Below are 27,205 nucleotides of genomic sequence, written 5' to 3' on the forward strand. Positions count from 1 at the left end.
AGGCTTCTATCAAGGACATGCCCTATGATGGCACGCATCTCTTTGGAGACAAGGCAAACATGGTGCTGGAGCGCTTTGAGGACTCAAGGGCTACAGCCAAGTCCTTGGGCCTCAAAGTGGCCACACTATCCCCATCTGCCTTTCGTGGCTACAGAAGGGGCTTTCAGCCATGCCAGCCATACCCCAGCCACACGACTACACAAGTTCTGCAACTTCTGCATGGCCGTGGGCGCAGCGTGTTCCAAACCCGTGGGTTGGGCAGCCAAAGGTCAGGTCAGACACCCACCCCCACTGCAGCCTCAGCCTCCAAAACTTCCTAGTTTGGCCCTTCCAGATCATGGGCGCCCATTGGTGGCAGGATCAGCCATCACTTCCACCACTGGCAGAACATCACTTTGAGCAGGTGGGTTCTCCAGATAGTCCATTGGGGCTACTGCCTCCCCTTCGAGACTACCCCTCTCACCATGCCTCCATTTTACGACCGGCTGACGGAGGATCGGACTCTGCTTCAGGAGGAAGTCATGACTCTCTTGGCCAAGGATACAGGATACATATTTTCGTATACTTGTCCTGCAGGCTCACAATCACTATTTGCGGATCACAGTGGGGTCAGAACAGTTCCAATTTGCCCATCTACCCTTTGGCGTAACCTCAGCCCCTTGAGTGTTCACGAAAGTGATGGCAGTTGTCTTCACCCATTTGCAGAGGTCAAGAATACATGAGCATCTGTACCTCAATGACTGGCTGTTTGAGTCTGGGTCCCACCAGTCAGCAGTGTCGGAGGACAGTAGCCATCTGGACATCTCTGGGGTTTTCCATCAACGACCAAAGTCCCACATGCTGCCTACGCAGAGGATTCCCTTTAAGGGGCTATCCTGAACAAGGTGGCATTTCCACTGCCATAGTGAGTCCAGGACTTTCACAATGCGATTCCGAAGTTCCTGGCTCAATCCTTGGCCTTGGTGAGGAGGATTTTGAGGCTTTTTGAGCTCCTAGCTTCATGTATCCTCCTTGTCCCGTGCACCAGATGACACATGCAGGCCCTACTGTGGAGCCTATGGTTTTAGTGGGCTCAGCACAAAGAAAGTCTGTCCTGGGTAACACCATCCCCATCAAGGAGAAAACGCACTAGACCTTCAGTAGTGGTAAACGGACACCAACCTGACTCTCCCTGCCCCAGCCACAACTCACAGTAGTGAAGGATGCATTGTCTCACAGTTGAGGAGGACACGTGCGAGAAGTAGAAATCAGAGGTGTGAGAAGCTGGCTTGGAATATGGTGTACACTTATGTAAGTGGGCACCTTGCACCGATCCAGACAACCCTTATGGTGATTTTAGTGGTCTTAGACAACCTTAGAAAGCTCTCTAAGTGGTAGCTGTGGAAAGCAGCCTTCAGGCTTAGTCCAGGAGGAGTGTAAAGCAGCTTGTTTTACCAGAACATAATCGTATAGGTATAGATTAAGTGAAAAAGAACCACACAGTGCATTTATAAAAATATGTATTTATTATAGGACACTTACTAACACATACAGATATCTCTTAGCCAGAGATATACACAATGCACACAATACTTTGTAATAGAAACAGTTAAGTAGCACAAAATACACAGTGGTCACCAGAGGAAGACCAAACCATATACTAAAATAGTGGTATGCGAACCACGACTGAAGTCAAGACTATAACCAGAAGACGTTGAAATGCTGGGGACCCAAGGAACCACCCGAGGTAAGTAACCAGGAGCCCCACGGAGGCCATGTGCAGAGTGGGAACACGACAGCGGGATCAATGCAAGTCATTGGGTAAGTCGCGGATGCCATTTTAAAGAAGGACCCTTCCTGTGGACCCTGAAGAAACTCCGTGGAAGACATATGGTTGGAGAGCCACCCCACTCGTGGATACCTTAGGAACCAGGATACCTGCACCAGGGAAGCCGGGTGCATAGGTGTGAAGTGGCGTTGGAAACCGCTGTCGAACTCAGTGGAGGATTTCAGAAAAATGCTGATGTTGGAGAAGGTGAAAGTGTCTGGTGGAACCCAAAGGTGGATTCAAGATGTGGAGAACCTGTAAGTTGACGGGACAGAGTCTATGCCACTCACGAGGGACCAGGAGGCACAGAAGACTAATGCTCACCAATGTCGAGTGTTGCAGGAGAGCTGAAGGTGGCCTTGAAACTGTAGCTATGTGGACCATGCGACGCTGTGGAAGACCAGGAGTCGTACACGAGCTGTCCTGCTTCGGATGTCAAGAGTTGAGGGGCCGGTGTCCGGCGGGAGCACCAATAAATCTTGACAACTGCAACCAGTGTGGAAGTTGAAGAAGGTGCAATGTCGGGACCAGCAAGGTCCAGGAGACTCGCCACAATCAGGGGAGTCAGGGCAGGCCCGAGCAATCAGGGGAGTCCAAAGAATTTAAAGATGACCCTCAAGAGGACCCACAGGCCGGTTGCACTGGAGTCGCAAGAGGACCTGGAGCAGCTCACCAAAGATGCAGGCCCACGGTGCAAGTGATGCGGTGAGGACGAAGATCTTGGTCACTGGAGATGCTTAAGGTTGGGGCTACTTGGATCCCGAATAGCTTGGTGAAAGGAAGCCAACAATCCTTTGCAACTGCAAGCCAACACGGTCCTGCGGCTCTGACGAGGGATACTGTCCTCAAACATGGTGGGAGAACAGGGCAGGCCCCGAGGGATGTGAAGAACCACCACCTGTGTTGCTGAGCCTTTCAGAGTCTGTGGGAGCCCAGGATCGGCAGACCTGTCAGCTTAGTTGCGGTGCCTTCAGATGCAGGGAAGTGACTCCTTCACCTCAAGGGAGATTCCTTCAGGTGTCTTGGATGCCCACATGCCTTGGAAGGTTCCTGTATGGTGCAAAGGCACGGACATTGCAGCAGACGAGCAGATCGACTAAATCAGGAGCAGCAGGAGTCTTCATGGTTGCAGTCTTGATGCCCAGAGAGAAGTCTAGCAAAGTCCAGAGTGCCCATACGGGTGAAGAAATGGTGTCTGAAATGAATCTTGTCCCATAACGAATCTAGGGACACACCCACAGATAAGCCCTTAAATAACCTAAGGAAAGGGTTGGGACGATTCAGGGGTCCCTCCCTAAGGAGGGGCTGGACAAGGGGGAGGATACTTTCCTGTCCTTTGTCCAGTATCATTCCAGAGCGGGAGCAAACGGCTCTCTGAACTGGTTTTAACTGAACTATGCATGGAGGGCACCAAGTGTGCCCTGCACGCAGACTATGTGGTGCTGGCAAGCGCCCCAACCCTGCCCCAATACACCAAACCCTGTCTGGGAGGTGGTTACACCTCCCTGTGACAGGTTACCTATTGTTCTGCCTTCCCCTGCCCGACTTTGGCTCAGCAGCAGGAGGGCAGAAACGTGTCTGTGGCCGGCAGCAGCCCTAGCTTGCTGTCCGGATCTGGAAGACTGGTCCCAGGAGCACGAAGGCCCCCCAAAGGAGCTTTACGGTGCATGGAATCATACCTCTCGCACCGTTTATGGTGTGGGGTATGATTCCAACATGTTTGATACCAGACATGATAGGATTCGTAACAGCCAGTGTCGAGATGGTCATCGCGTAATGATGCAATGCCCCTCTATATGTTCTATGGCTGTCTCACTTACAACCCGGGAGAATGGACGCTGTAGGGGTGTCCTGCTCATGCAGGGGCACCCTCACACATAGAACTGAGCACCCTGCCTTCAGGATTGTAAGGCCTGCCTTAGTGGTGGCTTATAGGTTTTAAGTGCAGTGACCTTAGATATAGGTAAACCTATATCTTTCGTAAGTGGTGTTAGCACCAACTTACACAGGCTGCAATGGCAGGCCTGTAGTTACAAATTGAGTGGTCTCCCATGGGTGGCATAATACATGCTTCAGCCCATGGGGGACCCCTGGTGTACCTATGCCCTGGGTACCTTAGTACCATATACTAGGGACTGATAAGGTTACACCAGTGTCCAATCTGGGATGTACCTAAGTACTTACGAAATTAATTTAGGGGAGAAAGCACAGAGACTGGGGTCCTGATTAGCATGATCCCAGTCAAACTAGTCTGAAACAGCATTACATCAAGAAAAATGTGGGGGTAACCATAAAAGCAGATCCTACTTTCCTACAAGAGGTATGTTCTCACAGGCATAGTGATGGTTTCACATTTTGTATTGGAGCTGTGGGCCATCTGGGTGGCTCTCAAAGCCTTCCAACTATCAAAGGAGAGCTGGTGCAGGTTTTCACAGATAACATGACAGCCATGTGGTAATGCAACAGGCAATGTAGGAAGGGGTCCTCTGCCTTTTTATTCGGCTGGATCAGCAAGAGATCTTTTTGTGACTAATCACCTGGCAGTCTGTGAAAGCCAGAGTTGATGAATTGAGCAGACGTTGGCTGACAGACCACAAATGCTGTCTCCATTTTGCAATGGCTCAAGACATCTTCGACTAGAATGGTGAGCCCAGGCTGAATCTTTACACCACCACCGAGACTAGCAATGTCTAGACTATTGCATGCTGGAGTTCTCACCAGGAAGGTTGTTAGGAGATGCATTCCATCTGCAATGGAGCAAAGTTTCCCTGTAATCGTTCCCTCAATCACGCCTCATGTCTGTTCCTGAGGTAAGTCCAGGCAGATTGGTTCAAGTCATCTGGATAGACTCAGATTAGGCCATGAGTGTGTGGTACCTTGATCTTCTGAGCATTTGCTATCCGATATGGTTGTCTCTTCTAGAGGACCTCCTGTCTCTGCAACAGTAAAGCAGTCTACACCGGGTAACCACAGTCTACGCCTCTGTGTGTGGAGACTGATTAATGACAACTGGGCAGATGTAATCCTCGCAGCCAGATTAGTCGACCAAATGTATCGCTTCAAGACAAATTGGAGAAGTTTGTGGCCTGATGCAGGGTAATTCTTCTTGATCCTCTACAGGCCACACTTCCTGATTTGTTGCTGTTTAATTTATGGTTAGTCCAGGAAGACCTTGCAATGGGCACTGTAAAAGGTTACATGTCAGCTATTTCAGTCTTTTGGTGTTTGCCAAGCCAGCCACCCTTCTTCAAATTTCCTGTTATTCTGAGGTTCCCTAAGAGTACAACACGATTCCCCCAAAACCTTTCGCCATGCCACAATGAAGCTTTATTTGGTTTCTATTGTTCCACATGTGCACTCCCTGTGAGCCTACGTACAACCAATGCCTGCAGCTCTTTACCAATGTTTATTTTCATCACTTTGGCGCACTGTGTGAGTGAGCTGTACACCCTCTCAGTACAACCTCTATACACTACCTTCTTCCCCAATAAGTTAGTGCTGAGTACCAGCCATATCATTTAATTTAGCTTTAAGGAGTTGCCTTATAAATATTATCCAGAGTATGGCTGCAAGTATTTTAACGTATCGGAGCGAGGTCTTTTACAATTTGAGCTTTCCTCTGGAGATAATTTAAATGACAATCCAATGCTATTCAGCCCCTGCTGTTAGAACACTGCATTTGATAATTTATTAATTCTGTTTGAATAATGGTGTACAATTGTGCACAGCGCACTGGAGACCAGTGCTTGTGGTTTACCGAGCTCTGTTGTAAACAGGGCTGTAAAGCTTGCTCTTATCTTGCCCCACTTGCTGTGCTTGTAAAGACCAGGTCTGTTTTCTTTTGGTCGGCAACATTTGTTCATACGATCCTGTAACTGTGCAGGTTCAACCATTGGTTAATTGTGTTTGTTACAGTTCAACCAATCAATCAATCAATCAGTAACATTTATAGAGCGCGCTACTCACCCGCGAGGGTCTCAAGGCGCTGGGAGGGGGGGTGCCGCTACTGCTCGAAGAGCCAGGTCTTGAGGTGTTTCCTGAAGGAGAGATGGTCCTGGGTCAGTCGTAGGGGTGTGGGGAGGGAGTTCCATGTCTTGGCCGCCAGGTAGGAGAAGGATCTTCCTACGGCGGTGGATCTGCGAATCAGTGGGATGGTGGCGAGGGCGAGGCTGGCGTAGCGGAGCTGGCGGGTAGGTATGTAGATCGTAAGGCGGGTGTTGAGGTATTCAGGGCCCATGTCGTGGAGAACCTTGTGTGCGTGGGTGAGGAGTCTGAAGGTGATCCTCTTGCTGACGGGGAGCCAGTGCAGGTCTCTCAGGTGTGCAGAGATGTGGCTGTGTTGGGGAATGTCCAGGATGAGTCGTGCAGATGCGTTCTGAATGCGCTGGAGTTTTTTCTGAAGTTTGGCGGTGGTCCCGGCGTAGAAGGCGTTCCCGTAGTCCAGTCGGCTGGTGACGAGGGCCTGGGTGACTGTCTTCCTGGTTCCAGTGGGGATCCACCGGAAGATCTTTTGGAGCATGCGGAGGGTGTTGAAGCAGGAGGATGTGACGGCGTTGACTTGCCTGGCCAATGTGAGGGAGAAGTCGAGGATGAAACCCAGGTTGCGAGCGTGGTCCGTGGGCTTGGGGGCGGTGCCCAGAGCGGGGGGCCACCAGGAGTCGTCCCAGGCGGAGGGGGATGGTCCGAGGATGAGGACTTCCGTCTTGTCTGAGTTCAGCTTCAGGCCGCTGAGCTTCATCCATTCTGCGACGTCTTTCATTCCTTCCTGGAACCTGGCTCTGGCGGTGTCGTTGGTGAGGGAGAGGATCAGTTGGGTGTCGTCGGCGTAGGAGATGATATTGAGGTTGTGTTTGCGTGCGATGGCTGCGAGGGGGCTCATGTAGACATTGAAGAGGGTAGGGCTGAGTGAGGATCCTTGTGGTACGCCGCAGATGAGCTTGGTGGCCGCTGCGCGGAAGGGTGGGAGGCGGACTCTCTGAATTCTGTCGGAGAGGAAGGAGGTGATCCATTCCAGGGCCTTACCTTGGATCCCAGCGTGGTGGAGACGGGTTGTCAGGGTGCGGTGGCAGACGGTGTTGAATGAGGCCGACAGGTTGAGGAGGATGAGGGCGGCGGTTTCACCGTTGTCAAGCAGGGTCCTGATGTCGTCAGTGGCTGCAATGAGGGCGGTCTCGGTGCTGTGGTTCGCTCAGAATCCGGACTGCGATGGATCGAGGGAGCTGTTCGTCTCGAGAAAGGTGGTCAGTTGTTTGTTAACGGTTTTCTCGATGACTTTTGCGGGGAAGGGGAGGAGCGAGATGGGACGGAGGTTCTTAAGGTCTGTGGGGTCCGCAGTGGGTTTTTTCAGGAGGGCGTTGATCTCTGCATGCTTCCAACTCTCCGGGAATGTGGCGGATGCGAAGGAGTTGTTGATGATGTCCCGGAGTTGGGGTGCGATGATGGAGTCGGCTTTGTTGAAGATGTGGTGTGGGCAGGGGTCGGCTGGGGAGCCGGAGTGGATGGAGTTCATTATGTGGGTATAGTCTTCCGTGCTGACGGGGCTCCAGGTGCGTAGGGTGGAGGTGGGGGGCGTTGGTTCGGTGGGTGGGTGCGCAGTCTGAGTGCCGAAGCTGTCGTGTATATCGGCGATCTTGCGGTGGAAGAACGTGGCGAGTGAGTCGCAGAGGTCTTGCGACGGCGTGATGTCATTGTTGCTGGCGCTGGGAAGGAGAGCTCTTTGACGATGCTGTAGAGTTCCTTGCTGTTGTGGGTGTTGTTGTCCAGTCGGTCTCTGAATGATGTTCTTTTGGTGGTGCGGATCAGAAGGTGGTGTTTGCGAATGGCGTTCTTGAGGGCTGTCATGTTTCCTGTTGACTGGTCGTGGCGCGAGGTTTTTTCGAGGGAGCGGCAGGATTTCTTGGAGTCTTTGAGGTCGTTGGTGAACCATGAGGCTTTCTTGCTGACGGGATTGCTCTGGGGGTTCTTCAGTGGTGCAAGGGCGTCTGCGCAGTTGGTGATCCACTGTGTGAGGTTGCGGGCTGCTTTGTTGGGGTCCAAGGTGTTGGAGGGTTGGTTTTGGCTCAGGGAGGTGGTGAGTTGGTCGGACGTGATCTTGCTCCAGCATCTACGGGGGGCTTGTTGCGAGCGGAGGTGAGTTCTGGTTTTCCTGAAGTTGAAGTGGATGCAGCTGTGATCGGTCCAGTGAAGTCCGGTGGAGTGGCTGAAGGAGATGTGGTTGCTGGAGGAGAAGATGGGGTCCAGTGTGCCGGCGCAGTGGGTGGGGGTGTTGACCAGTTGCTTGTGTCCGAGGTTGGCGAGGTTGTCTAGCAGGGTGGAGGTGTTGTTGTCTTTGTTGTTCTCCAACAACACTACCCATCCACTTGGGAGTTCTCCTCGCTGAAGCGGAAGAATCGGGACAGGCCGTCCGCGTTGGCGTGGTCAGTCCCGGGGCGATGTTCCACAGTGAAATCCATCCCCTGGAGAGAGATGGACCAGCGTAGCAGCTTTGGGTTTTCCCCTCGCATCTGCATCAACCACCGCAGGGGTCGATCATCCGTTTGCACTCGGAAGTGTGTTCCGAACAGGTAGGGCCGTAGCTTTTTGAGGGCCCAGACTACGGCGAACGTCTCTTGTTCAATCGTGCTCCACCGCTGTTCCCGGGGCAGCAACCTTCGGCTGATGAAGGCGATGGGCTGATCTATGCCTTTGTTGTCATATTGCGAGAGGACTGCCCCGATGCCGTGCTCCGAGGCGTCCGTCTGGACCACAAACTCCTGGGTGTAGTCGGGTGCTTTGAGTACCGGAGCCGCGCACATTGCGGCCTTTAGGGTGTCGAACGCCTTCTGGCAGGCGGGAGTCCAGTGTATTTTCTTGGGGTGTTTCTTGGAGGTTAGTTCTGTGAGAGGGCCGGCGATGCTGCCATAGTTTTTAATGAACCTACGGTAGTAGCCGGTGAGGCCCAGGAAGGCTCGGACTTCCGTTTGGGTTGTAGGGGGTTCCCAAGACAAGATGGCGTCGATCTTCGGCTGGAGGGGGGCGACCTGCCCACTCCCCACCTGGTGCCCCAGATAAGTTACGGAGCCGTTCCCAATCTGACATTTGCTAGCTTTGATGGTGAGGCCGGCCCGGCGCAGAGCCAGCAGGACTTGACGGAGGGACTGGAGGTGCTCGGTCCATTGGGAGCTGAAGACTGCTATGTCGTCAAGGTATGCCGCGCTGAACCCCTCTAGTCCGGCCAGGACCCTGTTCACCAGCCGCTGGAAGGTGGCCGGGGCATTTTTCATTCCGAACGGCATCACTCTAAAGCGGTAGTGCCCATCTGGAGTGGAGAAGGCGGAGCGCTCCTTAGCTCCCTCGGTGAGGGCAATCTGCCAGTACCCACTGGTCAGGTCGAAGGTGCTGAGGTAGCAGGCGGCCCCAAGGCGGTCAATGAGTTCGTCGGCACGGGGGATAGGATGAGCGTCTGCTCGGGTGACCGCATTGAGGCCTCAGTAGTCCACGCAGAATCTCAGCTCGCGGGCAACACCCGGGGTAGTCGCTTTCGGAACCAGGACTACCGGGCTGGCCCAAGGGCTGTCGGAGGGTTCAATCACCCCGAGGTCTAACATCTTTGCTACCTCAGTCTGGATGCAGGTCCGGACCCGATCAGGGACCCGGTAGGCCCGATGTCTCACGGACGGCTGTCTCCGGTGTCCACGTCGTGGACACACCAGCTGGTGACCCCAGGGGTCAGGGAGAAGAGATCCGCGAACAGCCCTAGTAGCTGGCGGCAGTCGTCGGTCTGTTGGGCTGTGAGGGCGGTCGACAGTCTCACTCCTTCCACGGATCCATCGGTTTCCTTCGCCCCCAGGGGGTCTGGGAGGGGCTCGGTGTCTTCTTCGGCCCCATCGTCGGTGGCTAGGAGTAGACTTAATTCGGTCCGTACAAAGTGGGGCTTGAGGCGGTTTACGTGGAGAACCCGGAGGGGGTTCCGCGGGGACTGCACATCGATGAGATAGGTGATTTGGCTCTTCCGCTTGATCTCCTTGTAGGGCCCAGTCCATTTATCTTGGAGAGCGCAGGGTCTCACCGGGGCCATGACCCAGACTTGTTGGCCCGGCTGAAACTCGACCAGCGTAGCATTCTGGTCCTACCAGCGCTTCATCTCTTCTTGACTGGCCTCAAGGTTTGCTTCTGCGAGTGCCCTGAATTTTCGGGTCTTGTTGCGGAGCGCCAAGATGTAACGGAACACGTCCGGAGGGGTCCCCCGGGGGGTCGCTTCCCACCCCTCTTTGACCAGGCTCAGGGGTCCTCGGACGGGGTGTCCGTATAACAGTTCGAATGGGCTGAATCCCAGGGATTTTTGGGGAACCTCCCGGTAGGCGAACAGGAGACATGGGAGGAGGACGTCCCACCTCCGGCGTAGGGGTTCCTCGAGGCCCATGATCATCCCCTTCAATGTCTTGTTAAAGCGCTCGACTAGGCCGTTTCCTTGGGGGTGGTACGGGGTGGTGAATTTGTACGATACTCCGCACTGCTGCCAGAGGGACTTCATATAGCGGGAGATAAAGTTTGTGCCCCGGTCACTCACGACTTCGCGGGGGAACCCCATGCGGGAGAAGATCCCCATCAAGGCCCGGCCCACCACGGGGGCCGTCACGGTGCGGAGAGGGATGGCTTCGGGGTAACGGGTGGCATGGTCCACCAGGACGAGGATGAATCGGTGGCCCTGGGCGGTCTTGGGGTCCAGGGGTCCGACAATGTCGATTCCTACCCGCTCAAAAGGGGTACTGACAACGGGGAAGGGTTGGAGCGGAGCCTTGCGCTTGCCCCCACTCTTTCCGCTGGCCTGGCACGTGGGGCAGGACTTGCAGTGGGCCTCCACATTTGCTCGCATCTTGGGCCAATAGAAGTGGGTGACGAGTCGCTGGTAGGTCTTATCCTGGCCTAAGTGTCCGGCCAGGGGTACATCATGTGCCAGGCCCAGGAGAAGATTTCGGAAGCGTAGGGGTACGACTAGTACTCGGGCCGATCCCAACTCGGCCGACTTCTGTTCGCTGTAAAACAGTCCGTTCTCCCAGTATACCCAGTGGGTGCCAGTCCGGTCGCCGGCTGCTTGTGCCTCGGCCTGTTGTCGGGGCCCAATGAGGGACGGGCAGGTGGATTGTTCTTGGCAGAACTCTTCACGGGAGGGGCCCCCTTCGCAGGGCCACGGGGCCAGTTCTGTCAAGTCCCTGAGTTTGGTCAGGGCTTCGGGGTCGGAAGGCCCGGATTCTTCGCCGGGAGCGGTTGGTTCGTCCAGAAGGGGGTCGTTGGCCTCTGGTGGTGTATCCTGGCTCTCGGGGATAGTGGCGGTGCTCAGGGGCCTGGCCTCTCCCCCCTCGGAGGAAGGCGCCCGGAGAGTCATCGAGCGCGTGGTGGCGCATACCCACTCGGGTAGGCCCATCATCTCGAGGTGGGCCCTTCGTTCCACTTGTCCCCACGGGGAGTTCTCCAGGTCGTTGCCCAGGAGGCAGTCCACGGGCTGGGAGGTTCGGACCGCTACTTTTAACTTGCCGGTGACTCCCCCCCATTCGAAGGGGACTAGGGCCATCCGGCAGAGACTCTCTGAATTGTCTGATGATATGACGGGGCAAAAGGCGTCAGGCAGGATCTGATCTTCGGAAATCAGGTGGCAATGGACCGCCGTGACACTCGCCCCGTGTCCCGGAGCCCCTCGATGCGGTGACCGTTGACCGTTACCTGCTGTCGGTACTTCTTTGTGTTGGCGGGCAGGGGCGTTCCGGGGACCATCTCCCGGTCCCCTAGGGAGACCAAGGCCATGGCGGCTGGTTCCCATTCTTCGGAGTCTTCCACCTCTTCTCCCAGGGCTACAGAGGCCATCTGTCGAGCCGGCGGGGTTGTGGTGGCGGCCCGCTGGTACAGGGGACACTGAGGGTCACTGGCATAGTGTCCGGTCTGCTGGCAGCTGAAACAGGTGATCCTCCCTCGGGGCCCCGGCCTCCCGGGTGGCCCTGTGCTGGCTGGAGGTGGAGCGGGAAAAGGTGGAGATTGTCCTCTGGGAGGGCTGAGTGGGGATCCCCCCGGGAGCTCCCTTGGCTGGCCTTGGTTCCCCCCGCCCCTCTGGCGGGGGGGTCCCTGACTGTGGCGACCGTAGTCTCCCACGGGCCCCCGGGAGGTCCGGGTGTTCACCCACCGGTCAGCCTCTACGGCCAGTTTCCGAGGGTCTGTGAGTTTGCTATCCAGGAGGTGCTGGCGCAGCTCTACGAAGCAATTAGCGGCCAAGTGTTCCCATGCGATTAGGTCGAACAGCTCCTCAAAGGTGGAAACCTTGCTGCCCTTGATCCATCCATCTAAGGCCCGGCTGTAAAAGTTCATGTACTCCACCCAGGTGGTACCGGGTATCTTTTTGCAGTCTCTAAACCGTTGCCGGTACATTTCAGGGGTGAGCCCATATCTGGCTACCAGGGCCTCTTTCATGTGGCTGTAGGAGTTCATTACCGTGGAGGGCAGGTCCAGCAGGGTATCTCTCCCCTCACTCAGGAACCGGCCCCACAGCCCAGCCCCCCAGTCTTTCTGCGGGACTCGGTGGGAGGTCATGGCGACTTCGTAGGCCTTGAACCACTGCTGAATGTCGTCGTTCTTATAATATTCTCTCACCACATCCTTGGGGATGTGGACCTTCGGTTCCACGGTGGAGGAGATGGGTTGGGTTTCCGAGGGTCGGGCCTCCGCCCTCTTGGCCTGGAGCTCGATTTCTTTTAGGCTACGTTCGTGCTCTAGTTGGAGTTTCTTTTCTTCGTGTTCTCTCTGTCGTTTCTTTTCCTCTAGTTCTCCTTGTAGGCGTAACTGTTCCACCGCCAGTTTTTTCTCGGCCAGTTTTATCTCTCCTTCGATTTTTAGTTTTGCTAGTTCCAGTTCGTGGTTGTGACCTCTTTCTCGGTCCGCTAGTTCCTCAGGGGATAGGCCCCCCTCGGGGGCGCCGTTCCTCCCCGGGCTGCTTCGTGGTTCGTTGGGGGTTTCTCCTTCTGTTCGTGTCCGGGGAGCTTCTGCCTCGACCCAGGTTTTTAATGCCCCCTGGAAGTCCTCTTTCGTGCTCAGTCCGGTGGTAGCGATTCCAAAGTCTTTGCAGAATTGTTTCAGTTCTCGGTGCGTATAAGATTCTAACTGGTCTCTTTGAAATGCCGTGCTTGGGTTGGTGCCTGCGGCACCTAGGGAAGTTTCTCCTTCCATTCTTCTCGATAGTGCGTCAGCCGTCTACTGCACGATCTCTAGGTGTTGGCTCGGATCCCGTCGTCTGCCACCAAATGTTGGAAAGCGTTTCCCGGGGAGGCTGCGGAGTGTGCTCCCGTCCACCCTGGGGCCCACCTTTCCCAGAATTAGGCCGAGCAAGAGCAGAGAGGCCCTGCCTGGCAGGGTCTCGCACCTAGGATCGCACGCGCTGTGCTTACTCTCTCTTCGGATAGAGGGACACCACACAGTAGGTCGTTTATAAGGTAATAAGTCTTTATCGGTAGTTGTCAGGGATCTTTATGATCCGGTAAGCAGGTACCAAAGTAAATGCCACAAGCGGCAGCGATCTTGTGATGAGGGAAAAAGGGGGTAGCGGGACAGTCTTTGAATCAGTGTCTCTGCGAGTTATCCGGCGCCCAGCTCTCAATCCTCGAGCTGAGGTGTTGGAAAGGCGTTCGCCGGAGGGGGGTTCGATGCCCGTCTTGCCCACCCCTTTGACCCACCTCTCCCACGTAGGCCGAACTAGGCGCGCACACCCTGGTATACACTACGAACAGAGTGACACCACACGTATTCTTTGTAGGACGATAGGTTCTTTTATCGATGATTTACAAGGGATCTTTAGGATCCAAGATGCAAGTAGTACAGCAGTGGCACAAAGTACCACAAATCGGTCGTGGGGAATGGGGGTAGCGGGACAGTCTTTCAAGATAGTGTCTCTGCGAAATACCCTGCGGATAGCTCACAATCCTCGAGCTGGAGGGTGTCGATTCTCTGGGCGATCTCTTACCGAGTCGTCCTCAAGGGGAGCGCCGCGAGTCTCTCAGCAGGCACAGGTGGTCGGAGTTCGGGAGCCGCGATTCCGTCAGCAAGGCTCAGATGGTTCAATAGCTGGGGGCCGCGAGTCACTCAGCAGGCCCAGGTGGTTCAGTGCTCGGGAGCCGCGACCTCGTCAGCAGGGCTCAGATGGTTCAATAGCAAGAGGCCGCGAGTCACTCAGCAGGCCCAGGTGGTTCAGTGCTCGGGAGCCGCGACCTCGTCAGCAGGGCTCAGATGGTTCAATAGCAAGAGGCCACGAGTCACTCAGCAGGCCCAGGTGACTTCAGCGTTCAGGAGCCGCGACAGCGTCAGCAGGCTCGGATGGTTCCAGGTCTTCTCTCCCTTCGTTTCTCCGGCACCCCTTGTTATACTCCGCTTGCTCTTTGAAGTCCGGGGTCCTCGCAGAGGGGGGCTGGGGTGACGGAGGGGGTTCGGCGGGATTTCCTGCCGCTCACTTCTTTGGTCTTTTCAGGTGGGTCTGGGAGGGACCCCAGACGCTCGGCAGGGGAGGCGCCTGCTCCCCAGGGGCCTGGTGGCCGATCGAGTCTTCCCGGGGAAGGCGACCCGAGGTGTCACTGGGCTGGCGCCTTTGGGTCTGGCTCGAGGGTTCCCGCTCCCTCGGTCGGACATGCGTGGTAGGGTGTCGAGTCTGTCAGGGCTCTGGCCGGCCCTCGGATCTGGGTGGCTGGGGCGGCCGGAGTCGGAGATGTCGTGTCTTGAGGGTGGTTGCAGGTTGGCTGGATGATTGGGAGGGCAACGCCGTGAGGCCGGTCTCACATGAGGGGATGTTGCTTCTCTCGGCGATCTCTGCCGATCTTCTTGGAGGAGCGGGCCGCGAGTCACTCAGCAGGCACCGGAGGGTCTTAGTTCAGGGAGCCGCGACGGCGTCAGCAGGGCTCAGATGGATCAGAGTTCGGGGAGCCGCGACAGCGTCAGCAGGGCTCAGATGGTCTCAGGGTTCGGGGAGCCGCGACGGCGTCAGCAGGGCTCAGATGGTTTCAGAGTTCGGGGAGCCGCGACAGCGTCCGCAGGGCTCCGGTGGTTTCAGAGTTCGGATAGCGATCTTCTGTTCGGTGAGCGATCGAGCCGCGACCAGGTCAGCAGGCTCTCGTCAGTCCAGGTCTTCTCTGCCTCTCGTCCCTTCAGCACCCCTTGTTATACTCCCCTTCCTCTTTGAAGTCCGGGGTCCTCGCGGAGAGGGGTCTGGTGCCTGGGCATGGAGAGGCGCCCGCTCACCGGGGGCCTGGTGGCCGATCGAAACCTCCCTCGGGGAAGAGACCAGAGGTGTGACAGAGTCGGCGCCTCTCAGTCTGGTTTGGGGGGGGTGTCGTTCTCCCTCGGCCGGGCATGCGTGTTGGGGATCTGTTCGGCCCTCGGGATGTTGGTCCACGGAAGCCGAAAGGCCGTGCCCACGAGGTTCGGCGTGTTTGTAGTGTGACTTGCTGGTCGGGAGGGCCCACGCCACGAGGCCGGTCTCACAGTCACTCTTCCTACCACTTTAATATTAGTTTAGTTCAGGTCTTATCAACATTTCCTTCCCTCAAACCCACACTTTCCTCCTCTTCTTAAGCTCTCTTCTACGTACACAGGCGCTCCCTATTTATGCTTGTATGGCCTACTCTTCCCTTCAGTCTTTTTTCTCACACTGCTCCTCTCTTTAGAGTGCATTCACCACTCCCTGCACAAACTACCTATCCCGCTCTAGTTTTTTGTCCATCTGTTCTATGCAGCTCTCACACCTATCCATTAACCGTATCACATAATTCAAAAACACAAATACACTATAAACCACACAATTCCACCACACACTATTCCACAACTAGCAGTTCCAAATCAACCCACATAATTCCACTCCAAACCATATACAGCTACTCCACTACAATCGACATAGATAAAAGACGTTGTCATTTACAATACCAATAACTCTAACTCTTGTGAATGCAAGACCTATTGCATTGCAAATGCTAGTTTTATGGAGCATATGGCGAGCCTCGAACTGTTCCCCTGAGGACCGAGGTCAGCAGCTGTGTTTATTATACCACCTCCCCTCCCGCCCCTGTACCAGAGACATGGAAAGTCTTGCTCCATGCCCTGACGTTGCCCTGTTTATTTCATCCTTGTTTAGGAAAGCTGCTGAGCTTGTCGTCCCTTCCGGCCCCACCTCAGAGCCATGGCATGACGTCACGGCATGCAGCCAGCCCCTGCTTTGTGTGAGCAGTGGTGCCATTACACAAGGTCACATTCATTTATTTTTAAGTCACAAAAAGATTAAGTGATTTTCCCAGCCTCACAGTATAGTATGCTAGTTCACGCCGCTACTCGAGCCTGCTTCCCCATTCTGTGGCATATCAATCCAGCCACCTAATTTCCTCTTCCTCCTCCATTCATTGTCGTACCTAAGTCTAGCTTTATTTCCCCCTATTTTTTTAAAGCTAATTTTAATCTTAATTGTAAATTTTATTTGTATCCTACTTTGTCATTGTGCACTTTATTATCAACCATTAGCCGATATCAATTTCATGCATGGCCCTTAGATGTCGCTGTGCTACAACCTGAATGTAATGTCCTGAAAGCCCTTCCTCTGGTGCAGCAGACGAACAACACAGAGTAGACCAGCTGTGAAACATACAATTAGACATTTGACATAGAATTAGCCGTTTGGGAGTTACTGCTCATGCTGTTTCAATATGCCTCATAATGCAACCAGGAACTGTCACCCCTCCTCAATATTTTGTGCATAATCACAATAAATCACGAGAATTCTTCCTATGGCAATACTTTTTACTTTTGTATTTCTCTCTGCTGTAAGAGGAGGGAGGAGTTGTCTTAAAAGTCACTTTGAAATATCTTTCTATCTAAACCTAAGGTACCTGCGAGGGCTCCAATAACCAATTTTCCAGTTACAGCTGAAAGCACTAACCAATTACTCCACAGAGACTAATATCATATCGTGTGTATGGGAATTGAAGCAGCGCAGTCAGTTCTGGCTGGATTATAGTAGCTACACCCTAAATGCTATACGGTGCAATGTACATGACCTAGTCTTCTAGATCAGCACTGGGGTTCTTTAGTAGAGAGGCTGTACAGGTGTTTTTCAGTAAATGCTGGAGAGCATTTTTGGGCTTTAAGTGAGTTATTGTTAAACTGCGTTGCTTGGAGTAAAGCAGCAGGTTTGGCACAGTTTGGTGACTTTGTCATTGCAGGTTTCAATTCGAGGGGTAATTGGACTTCAGTGCATTTTATGAAGGTGTCTCAGCCTCTCACAGGTGTGAGTTCCCAGGCCCAAGCCTGTCTCTTTTGTCTCAGAGAAAGCATGCAATCGGTGCACAATCACTAGAAATGGCCACGGTGGATGAGCCTGGGGTGAAGGGTGCTGTTAGTGGTCTCTTGAATAGTCCTTGCGAGAAGAAGTCTAACTATTAAGGAAAGGTTGGAATGGGATTCTGTTCTAATCATAAATCGAGCATGTTGTGAGGTTAATGGGGCGGTCTGATTTCCTTAAGCATCTTTCCAGGGCTCTTCAGCATTTCAGGAGAAGTTTATCCTTGTAGGATTTATTGTTCGCCAATGTAAATTAGTGTATAGTGAGATGGGCTTTCTGATAGGGGTAGGAGTGATGCCAGTACAATATCCGAAGGTGTACAGACCTACACAGGAGTGCCAGAGCACAGATGGCAGCACTAATTTTGGACAGGTATCTGGCCCACATAGCTGACTAGTTTCTCAGCTAGTGGATTCAATTCTAGGAGTGTGTGAAATTTGTGTAATTTCCTGTTCACAGAAATAATGCCAGATTTAGGAAGAATTATGCAAAACTATGGGCAATAAAAGCTGACATTTGTAGCAATATTTAAGTATAAAATGCATCCTCACGTCCTTTTGGACACAAAAAAGTCTCATAACCTATTTTCCATTTTCTGGTTGTCCAGCGCGGCGCCGTCATACGAATGGCGATAGCTCTATGCCAATATCACAACTCCACTGCATACTTAAAAACAAAAGAAAAACACATTGTCATTTTCAACGCTAAGAGCTCAATCTTTCACAAATGTGAGACCGATTGCATTGAAAATGCTTGTTTGCAATAACCACTAAAATTAAGCACAGCTTCTTGATAGCACTGTCATCGCGATAGCTTACAAATTTGTACCTTTGGAAATAATATCAACATCAGATCCTCTAAGGGGAAATCCGAGCGACTAAATAGCACAATATAACTATTAGGTCAGCAATTTCTTAAATACATAAAATAAAAAAGAAACCAGCAAAGACAATGAGGGTGAAGTGCACGGAATGTAGGTTGAAGAGATGTGGTGGGTTGTTTAGATATACAGTTGAGAGTCCGTTTTAATGTGCACCTCTCATCAGGGTGCGTTTCTCAGTGTGGTGACAGTGTCACAAAATAAGGTAATATGTGTTTTTACAGTGATTGAATAGAACTGGTTATCCGTCCAAAATAAAGCGAGCTCTTTACATTAATACAAAATCATTCAAATGTGTTCTAAAGAATATTTAGACTATAATTGCATCAAATTGACACAACGTTTCGCCACCAAACTTGTAAAAGGAGCCAAAATGTATCTTTTTCGAAAAAACAGACAAGGAAATAAGGGACATGCTCATAAAGCAATCCACATGCCCTACTCGTGACAGAAGTGGCTTTCAAGCAGGACAACTGCCTCTAAACCTGAAAACAGCACAACGGAGCCAACACAATGCATAATTCACACATTAAAGGAATCTCGTCTGTAATTTCTTTTTACACACGGGAAGGCACACTCCAACATTTGTTGGCCAGTTTTGTTTCTTCTCAGGGTGGCATGTCAGGTCACTGCACAAAGGGTGCCACTGCTTCAAGGGTCTGACATCTGCCATGTCGGTGGGCCCTTGGGTTGCATGCCTGCCAGAATGCTCTCACTTCTCAACTATTTATGAGAACATGCAGGGTGTTCTTGCCCAATCACATTCTTTAGCTTGTCCGAACAGTGGCACATTCCACACAATTGGTGCCTTTAGCTATCTCAACGAAGGTAACCAGCACACCATTGCAAACACGTCCAATTAAAAGAAATCAAGTGGGTACCAGAAATATAGCGAATATAAGTGTAACTTGTACTAGAGGAATCTAGAATGCACAATGTTCTCTGTGAGCCAGAGATATTGTCACAGGAATCAGCGAAACGTTAACATCGCAATGAACATCATTCATATAGTACAACTCAGCTTTTAAACAGGCCAACTGGCACAACATGGGCAAAATGTGTCAAAGGGTTTTACCCATTCAGGGTCTAGGTGGAAATACAACAAGCATTGGCATAGCCAATAGGTCTCGCCTTTGGGACCTTATAAGTGTTTAGCCATGCAACAGTTAATGTTGTTGCAGTAAGGATATTGTGCTGCATAACTGTTAGAAATGGGGGTCTCTAGTTGGCAATGGCTGGCCACTGTCCAAGTAGGGACCCTTCTTCCTAAGTCAGAGTAAGCAGCCTACACCCTTTGACAACCCCTGCTCAACCCTGTGGTAACGTAGCACGAGCAGCTAGGCTTATCTCAGAGGCAGTGTGTTAAGCATTTATGACCATACACAGTAATATAATGAGGAACACTACAAATGGACACCACTCAAGTAGTTATGAAAAATAGGTATTTTTATATAGACTTAATCACAAGACCAATAACAGTAAAAATCCACAATATTATAAAAATATAATTACTTTAGAAATGCTGCAAAAATAGTTCAAGGTGCACAAAAGGATGTTTAGTTCAATGCAGTGGTCTCTGCGACCCTTTTACTCACAAAGTATCTGGTTCCTGGAGCAAAGCAACAAAAATGTCGCTAAGGAGCTGTAGCGATAGATTTCCTCCCGCTAACCAGCGATGCGTTGAATCCTTACCGCAAGGGAGGATGATGCGCTGGGTTGCGGGCAGGACAAAGCGACAAACTTCTTCACGCTACGCCGGTGATGCGATGAAATCCTTGCCGCGAAGGGAGGATGACGCACCGGGCCTGTTGCGTGTGCGATCGTGCTGCAATGACGAAAATGGCGCTCCGCGAGGGAGCGACGATCCGGAGGCGATGCGGGGAAAATGGCGAACGCTCTGCGTCCGCGCTGCGATGATCCTGTTGCGATGATTTTCAGATAGCGGGCGTTTTCGGGCCCGCTGACTAATGATGCGATCTTCTTGGGGATAGCGAGCACTCGGCGACAGCGGAGCGACGATTTTCAGCGCTCTCTTCTCAGCAGTAGAAATAGAGGCCCTGGAACACACAGGGGCCTCACCTGCAGATAGTAATCCTCGCTGGGAGGAAACAGGAGGCTGAATGTGGAGTCTGATGTGCCTGAGACTCCAGCAGGAGGCTAGCTCTCTTCTAGCCCTTGGGTAATTGCTGTAGCAAAAGAAAATAAAAGTCCAATCAAAGTTCTTTTCCTCTTCTTGAAGTCCAGTAGTAGCAGCTGCAGGCCAGTCCCAGAAACAGCACTCAAGGCACAAGGACAGCCCTTCTCTTGCAGATTCCTGTAGCCACACGGACAGAGGTTCTCCTTGTTATCCAGGAGCAATACAATTTGTAGGGGTTTGTGCACAAATATTTATACCCCCAAAGTCTTGGTTCTTAGGGGTCCCAAGTCTCTGAACCCAGCCAGAACCAGTTCTGCCCAGCCCTGGAGCACTTTGTTGATCAGGCTGCATCCTTCCTTTCAGAAAGAGGGGGTCTGCCTCAGACGCACAGTGGGAGGTGGAGCCAGCATTCACCTTGCCAGGCACAGTCCTATTCACGTGCAGGAGCTACCCCTCCCCTCACACCAAGGCAGGTCGCTCTATTCAACCCAGGTCTGACTCAGCCTGCCCTGTCCCTCCAACACCAGACAGCCAATACACATCATAGCAGAACAAACTGGAAGGCTTAGGCAAGAAAGTACCTATACTCTAAAAGTGGTAGTTTCAAACACAGAATATAAAAATAACCTTCACTAAAAGATGTATTTTAATATTCTGAGCTCAGGCATACTAGATTCGTTTTTCTACCATGTTCTGTGGGTCGGTTAGGACTATAGAATGTAATAGCTCAGACCTCCCATTCTGGCCTATGGAGAACAGGTAGCCTTACAGTAGTGAAAAACGAAATGGGGTGTAATTCACTACTAGGACATGCTACATACATCAGGGCATGTCCTACCTTACACATACATTGCGCCCTATCATAAGGGGGGCTTACAGGATGCCAAGGGAAGGTTTAGGGGCTGGAAAGTGGGTGCACTTCACAGCCAAGATGGCAGTTCTGGACTGCACGCAGACACTGCAGTGGCAGGTCTTAGACATACTTTACAAGCTGCTTCTGTGGGTGGCACAAACCAGTGCTGCAGGCCCACCAGCAGCATTCGGTTTACCAGCCCTGGGCACACACAGGCCACGCTACTAGGGACTAACAGGTAAACCAAATAAGCCAATCATGGATGTACCAATTCATATGTCATCTTTACCAAGGGAGCATTCGCGCTGTGGCACTGAATGGCAGTGGCACAGCGCCCAGAGCATCTATAACCAGCAAAAACAGAGGAGACACAGCGAAAAAATGGAAGGGAGACTCACGCCAATGGTGCCAGGTCTAACACACGTCCCCTCCAGCTGAAATGTGGGGAGAACTACCCATCCCCTGGGATGTTCTCCTCACTAAGGCGGAAAAATCTGGACAGACCATCAGCATTGGCATGTTCTGTACCAGGGCGGTGTTCCACCGTAAAGTCCATACCCTGTAGGGAAATGGACCACCTTAACAACTTGGGATTCTCACCCCTCATCTGCATTAACCACCTGAGGGGCCTGTGGTCGGTCTGAACCCGGAAGTGAGTCCCAAACAGGTATGGTCTCCGCTTCTTCAGCGCCCAGACCACAGCAAATGCCTCTCGCTCGATCGCACTCCACCTCTGTTCCCGTGGAAGTAACCTCCTACTGATGAAGGCTACAGGTTGGTCTAGTCCCTCCTCATTCATCTGTGACAGAACAGCCCCCACTCCATGCTCTGAAGCGTCTGTCTGGACAATAAATTCCTTAGCAAAGTTGGGCGCCTGGAGTACGGGTGCTGTACACATGGCAGTCTTGAGAGCATCAAAAGCTTTCTGACAGGTGTCAGTCCAGTTCACAATCTTGGGCTGTTTCTTGGAAGTCAGCTCAGTCAAGGGGGCAACAATGCTGCCATACCCCTTGACAAACCTCCTGTAATAACCCGTGAGTCCTAAGAAGGCCCTCACCTGGGTCTGGGTCCTGGGGGGCTCCCAAGCCAGGATGGTCTCAATCTTGGGCTGTAGAGGGGCCACCTGGCCACTCCCTACCTGGTGTCCTAAGTATACCACCGAACCCTGCCCAATCTGGCACTTACTGGCCTTGATTGTGAGGCCTGCTCTGCGCAGCGCCATCATCACTTCCCAGAGGTGGCGTAAGTGGTCCTCCCATGAGGAACTAAATACGGCAATGTCGTCCAGGTAGGCGGCACTGAAATCCTCCAGCCCAGCCAACATCTGGTTGACCAACCTCTGAAAGGTGGCAAGGGCATTCTTCATCCCAAAGGGCATCACACGGAACTGGTAGTGCCCATCTGGGGTGGAGAATGCGGACCTCTCCTTTGCCCCATCAGTTAAGGCGATCTGCCAGTACCCAGACGTTAGATCAAACGTGCTGAGGTACCGGGCAGCCCCCAACCGATCTATGAGCTCATCAGCTCTGGGGATGGGGTGCGCGTCGGTCCTCGTGACCGAATTGAGACCTCGGTAGTCCACACAGAACCTAAGTTCTGGCGTGTCACCAGGTGCTGCAGCCTTTGGCACCAAGACCACGGGGCTGGACCAAGGGCTGCTAGAGGACTCAATCACCCCCAGGGCAAACATTTTGGAGACCTCCTCCTTAATGCAGGCCCTTACCCTGTCGGTCACCCTGTAAGCCTTGTGCTTGACAGGAGGACTGTCCCCGGTGTCTACCTCATGGACGCACCAGTCAGTGACACCAGGTACCTGGGAAAATAAATCTGGGAATTGCCCCAACAGCTGGTGGCAATCTCTCTGCTGTTCTGGGGTCAGTGTGGTGGAGAGGACCACACCCTCCACTGACCCATCCTTCTCTCCCGCACACAGGAGGTCAGGAAGAGGCTCACTCTCCTCCTCCATCCCTGCATCTGTGGCGAGGAGCATGCCCACTTCAGACCTCGCAAAGTGGGGCTTTAGGCGATTCACATGCAGGACCCGCAGGGGGTTCCTGGGAGATTTAAAGTCCACCAAATAGGTAACTTGACTTTTTCGCTCCACCACCTCGAATGGACCGGTCCACTTATCTTGGAGCGCACAGGGCTCCACTGGGGCCAGTACCCAAACCTTTTGACCAGGTTGAAACTCGACCAGAGTGGCATTCTGGTCGTGCCAACGTTTCATCTCCTCCTGGCTGGCTTCCAGATTTGCCTCAGCAATGTTTCTGAAACGCCGAGTTTGGTTCCTGAAGGCCAGGATGTAGCTAAACACATCCTGGGGAGGTTTCCTGGGAGATTGCTCCCAGCCTTCCTTGACCAAACTCAGAGGCCCTCTTACCGGATGGCCATAGAGCAGTTCAAAGGGGCTGAACCCTAAGGACTTCTGTGGCACTTCACGGTATGCAAACAACAGGCATGGCAAGAGGACGTCCCACTTACGCCTCAGGGGCTCCTCTAGGCCCATGATCATGCCCTTCAAGGTCCGGTTGAATCTCTCAACCAGACCGTTACCCTGGGGGTGGTAAGGAGTGGTGAACTTGTAAGTCACCCCACACTCCTTCCACAGAGACTTCATATACTGGGAGATGAAGTTGGTCCCCCTGTCGCTCACCACCTCTCTGGGGAACCCCACACGGGAGAAGATCCCCATCAATGCACGTCCCACCACGGGGGCCGTCACTGTCCTGAGCGGGATGGCTTCAGGGTACCGGGTGGCATGGTCCACCAAGACCAGGATGTACCTGTTGCCCATGGCTGTCTTGGGGTCCAGAGGCCCCACAATGTTAATGCCCACTCGCTCGAATGGGGTGCTAACAACTGGGAAGGGTTGGAGTGGGGCTTTAATCTTCCCCCCACTCTTCCCGCTTGCCTGGCAAGTCTCACAGGTCCTACAATACGTATCTGAACTCTTGCGCATCTGGGGCCAATAAAAGTGGGTGACCAGCCTTTCAAAGGTCTTGGTCTGCCCCAGATGTCCTGCCAATGGAATGTCATGAGCCAACCCCAGTAGAAAGGTTCTGAAGCACTCGGGTACCACCAGCACACGGGCTGACCCCGGCTCAGCAACCTTAGGCTCGCTATACAGGAGACTGTTCTCCCAATAAATCAGATGTGAACCGGACATATCACCTGCTGCCTGGGCTGCAGCCTGTTGCCGCATACCCTCAAGAGAGGGGCAAGTTCTCTGCTGTTCACAAAACTCCTCCCTGGTGGGCCCCCCTTCCTGCTGCCACTGGGTCAGCTCAGGCAGGTCCCCCAGGTCGGTACTCTGCTCCCCGGTAGGCTCCAGGGCATCCCCCTCAGGGTCTGCTCCCTCCTGGGCCGTGGGAACCAAGGGGGCCGGTTTCCCGCGCCCCCTGCCCTCTCCCTCTAAGGCAGGGACCTGGGCCATATTCTCAGGCTCCAGGTCTTTCTCAACACTCTCTTTGGCTGCCATGGACCGAGTGGTAGCACATGCCCACTCAGGCAGTCCCAAAATTTGCAAGTGAGCTCTCCTCTCCACTGTAGCCCACAGTGAGTTCTCTAAATCATTGCCCAACAGACAGTCCACAGGCATGGCGGGCCTCACAGCCACCTGAAGAGTTCCTGAGACCCCCCCCCACTCAAAGGGAACCTGAGCCACCTCACATTGGCTCTCTGTGTTGTCTGCAGACACTACTGGGTAGAATGCGTGGGGCACAACCTGCTCTTTGGACACCAACCGGGAGCTGACAGCAGTTACACTGGCTCCTGTGTCCCTCAGAGCCTCCACTCTATGGCCATTGATAGTTACCCACTGCCTGTATTTTTTAGTGTTATCAGGCAGTGCAGGCTTAGGAACCATTTCAAAGTCTCCTAGTGAGACAAGGGTCAACTCTACGGGGTCCCACCCACCTGGGGCACCCATCTCCTCCTCCCCCAGGGCTACACTAGCAAGCTGGCGGGGCGGTGCACGGGGTGGTGCAGGAGTATCCTTTTGGGGACACTGGGGGTCAAAGTATCTGTGGCCCACCTGGCCACACTTAAAACAAGTAGGGGGCCTCCTTGGAACAGGATTACCTGTTGGAGGTACTGGCTTCTTATCTGGGGGAGGCTGGGATACCACTGCCTGGTTCCATTGGGAATTATCTTGGGGCCCTCGGTGGAACTCCCTTGGTTTACCCCTGTCCCCCCCACCTCTCTGCTGGGGACCCTGCCCACCTTTGGCGAAGTCTCCCACTGGACCCTTGCGAACCCGGGTGCTCACCCAGCGGTCCGCCTCCTCAGCAAGCTTCCTAGGGTTAGTCAGCTTGCAATCGATCAGATGCTGGCGTAGCTCAGGAAAACAGTTACTAGAAAAATGCTCCCATGCAATCAAGTCATACAGTTGCTCAAAAGTTTCTACTTTGCTGCCTTTTACCCAGCGCTCCATTGCTCTGCCAAAAAAAGACACATATTCTACCCACGTGGTACCCTCTATCTTCTTGCAGGTTCTAAATCTCTGCCTGTACATTTCAGGGGTCAAACCATAGCGGTTAATCAAAGCTTCCTTCATGTGGGCATAAATCATCCTACTTTCTGGGGGTAGGTCCAACAAGGTATCCCTCCCCTCACTCACAAAGCGTCCCCACAACCCCGCTCCCCAATCCTTCTCAGGGACCCGGTGGGACACCATAGCTAATTCATAAGCGGCAAACCATTGCCCAATATCCTCACTTTTATGAAAATCCTTAATAACATCTTTAGGGATATATACTCTACTCTCAGTATGCACTACTGGTATGCTGCCACCAGAGGGGGAGATCTCAATACTCTTGGCCTTAATCTCCAATTCCCTCAAAATTCTCTCATGTTCAAATTTCATCTTCATTATCTCAACTTCCAACTTCTTACTCTCTAGGTCCTTCTGACCATCCAATTTAAGTTTGGCCATCTCCATATTATGTCGCCTATCTCTCTCCCTGTCCTCCATCTCTTCTGGAGTCAGGCCCCTTGAGGACACACTAGTGCCCGGGCTGGAAACTGCTTTATCCCCTACCAAATCTACAATTTCGTCCTGCTGCTCTCCTGCATTCTCTCCCCCCTCCACAGGCTCTTCCACATTCCTAGGGGCATCCCTGGCTTCTAACCAGGCCTTCAGCGCCTTGTAATACTCTTCCCTTCTAGTGAGACCTGTGATAGGGACTGTGAAGCGTTTGCAAAAATATTTGAGCTGCTTGGCATTGTAGGTGTCTAATTTCTCTTTTTCCCAGGAGAGATCCTCAGAGGCATTGGATCTGGGCTTGGCCATTGTAGCAATAACTGGCAATATCGATCAAAAATAGAATAAAAAAATCTCAAAAACGTACGTGGTTATGTTATGGTCTGCACTCACTAGTAGTGTACACTATAATTACTGTATGCAATCATAAATGCAAGTCCAGATCCTCACCGCTGACCACCAATGTTAGAAATGGGGGTCTCTAGTTGGCAATGGCTTGCCACTGTCCAAGTAGGGACCCTTCTTCCTAAGTCAGAGTAAGCAGCCTACACCCTTTGACAACCCCTGTTCAACCCTGTGGTAACGTAGCACGAGCAGCTAGGCTTATCTCAGAGGCAGTGTGTTAAGCATTTATGACCATACACAGTAATTTAATGAGGAACACTACAAATGGACACCACTCAAGTAGTTATGAAAAATAGGTATTTTTATATAGACTTAATCACAAGACCAATAACAGTAAAAATCCACAATATTATAAAAATATAATTACTTTAGAAATGCTGCAAAAATAGTTCAAGGTGCACAAAAGGATGTTTAGTTCAATGCAGTGGTCTCTGCGACCCTTTTACTCACAAAGTATCTGGTTCCTGGAGCAAAGCAACAAAAATGTCGCTAAGGAGCTGTAGCGATAGATTTCCTCCCGCTAACCAGCGATGCGTTGAATCCTTACCGCAAGGGAGGATGATGCGCTGGGTTGCGGGCAGGACAAAGCGACAAACTTCTTCACGCTACGCCGGTGATGCGATGAAATCCTTGCCGCGAAGGGAGGATGACGCACCGGGTGTAGGAGAGTAGGGTCTGCTTTCTATGTTCACCCCCACTTTTTGCTTTTGCTTTACTGGTTTACGACTTAGATGTGGCTGTGGGCCTGCTAATCAGACCCACAGCCCTGCTGTTCTCTCTCTAAATTACTACTATGTACTTTAGGTGCATA

Source organism: Triturus cristatus, chromosome 4_2 (genome assembly GCF_964204655.1).
Source record: "Triturus cristatus chromosome 4_2, aTriCri1.1, whole genome shotgun sequence".
Taxonomy (NCBI): Eukaryota; Metazoa; Chordata; class Amphibia; order Caudata; family Salamandridae; genus Triturus; species Triturus cristatus.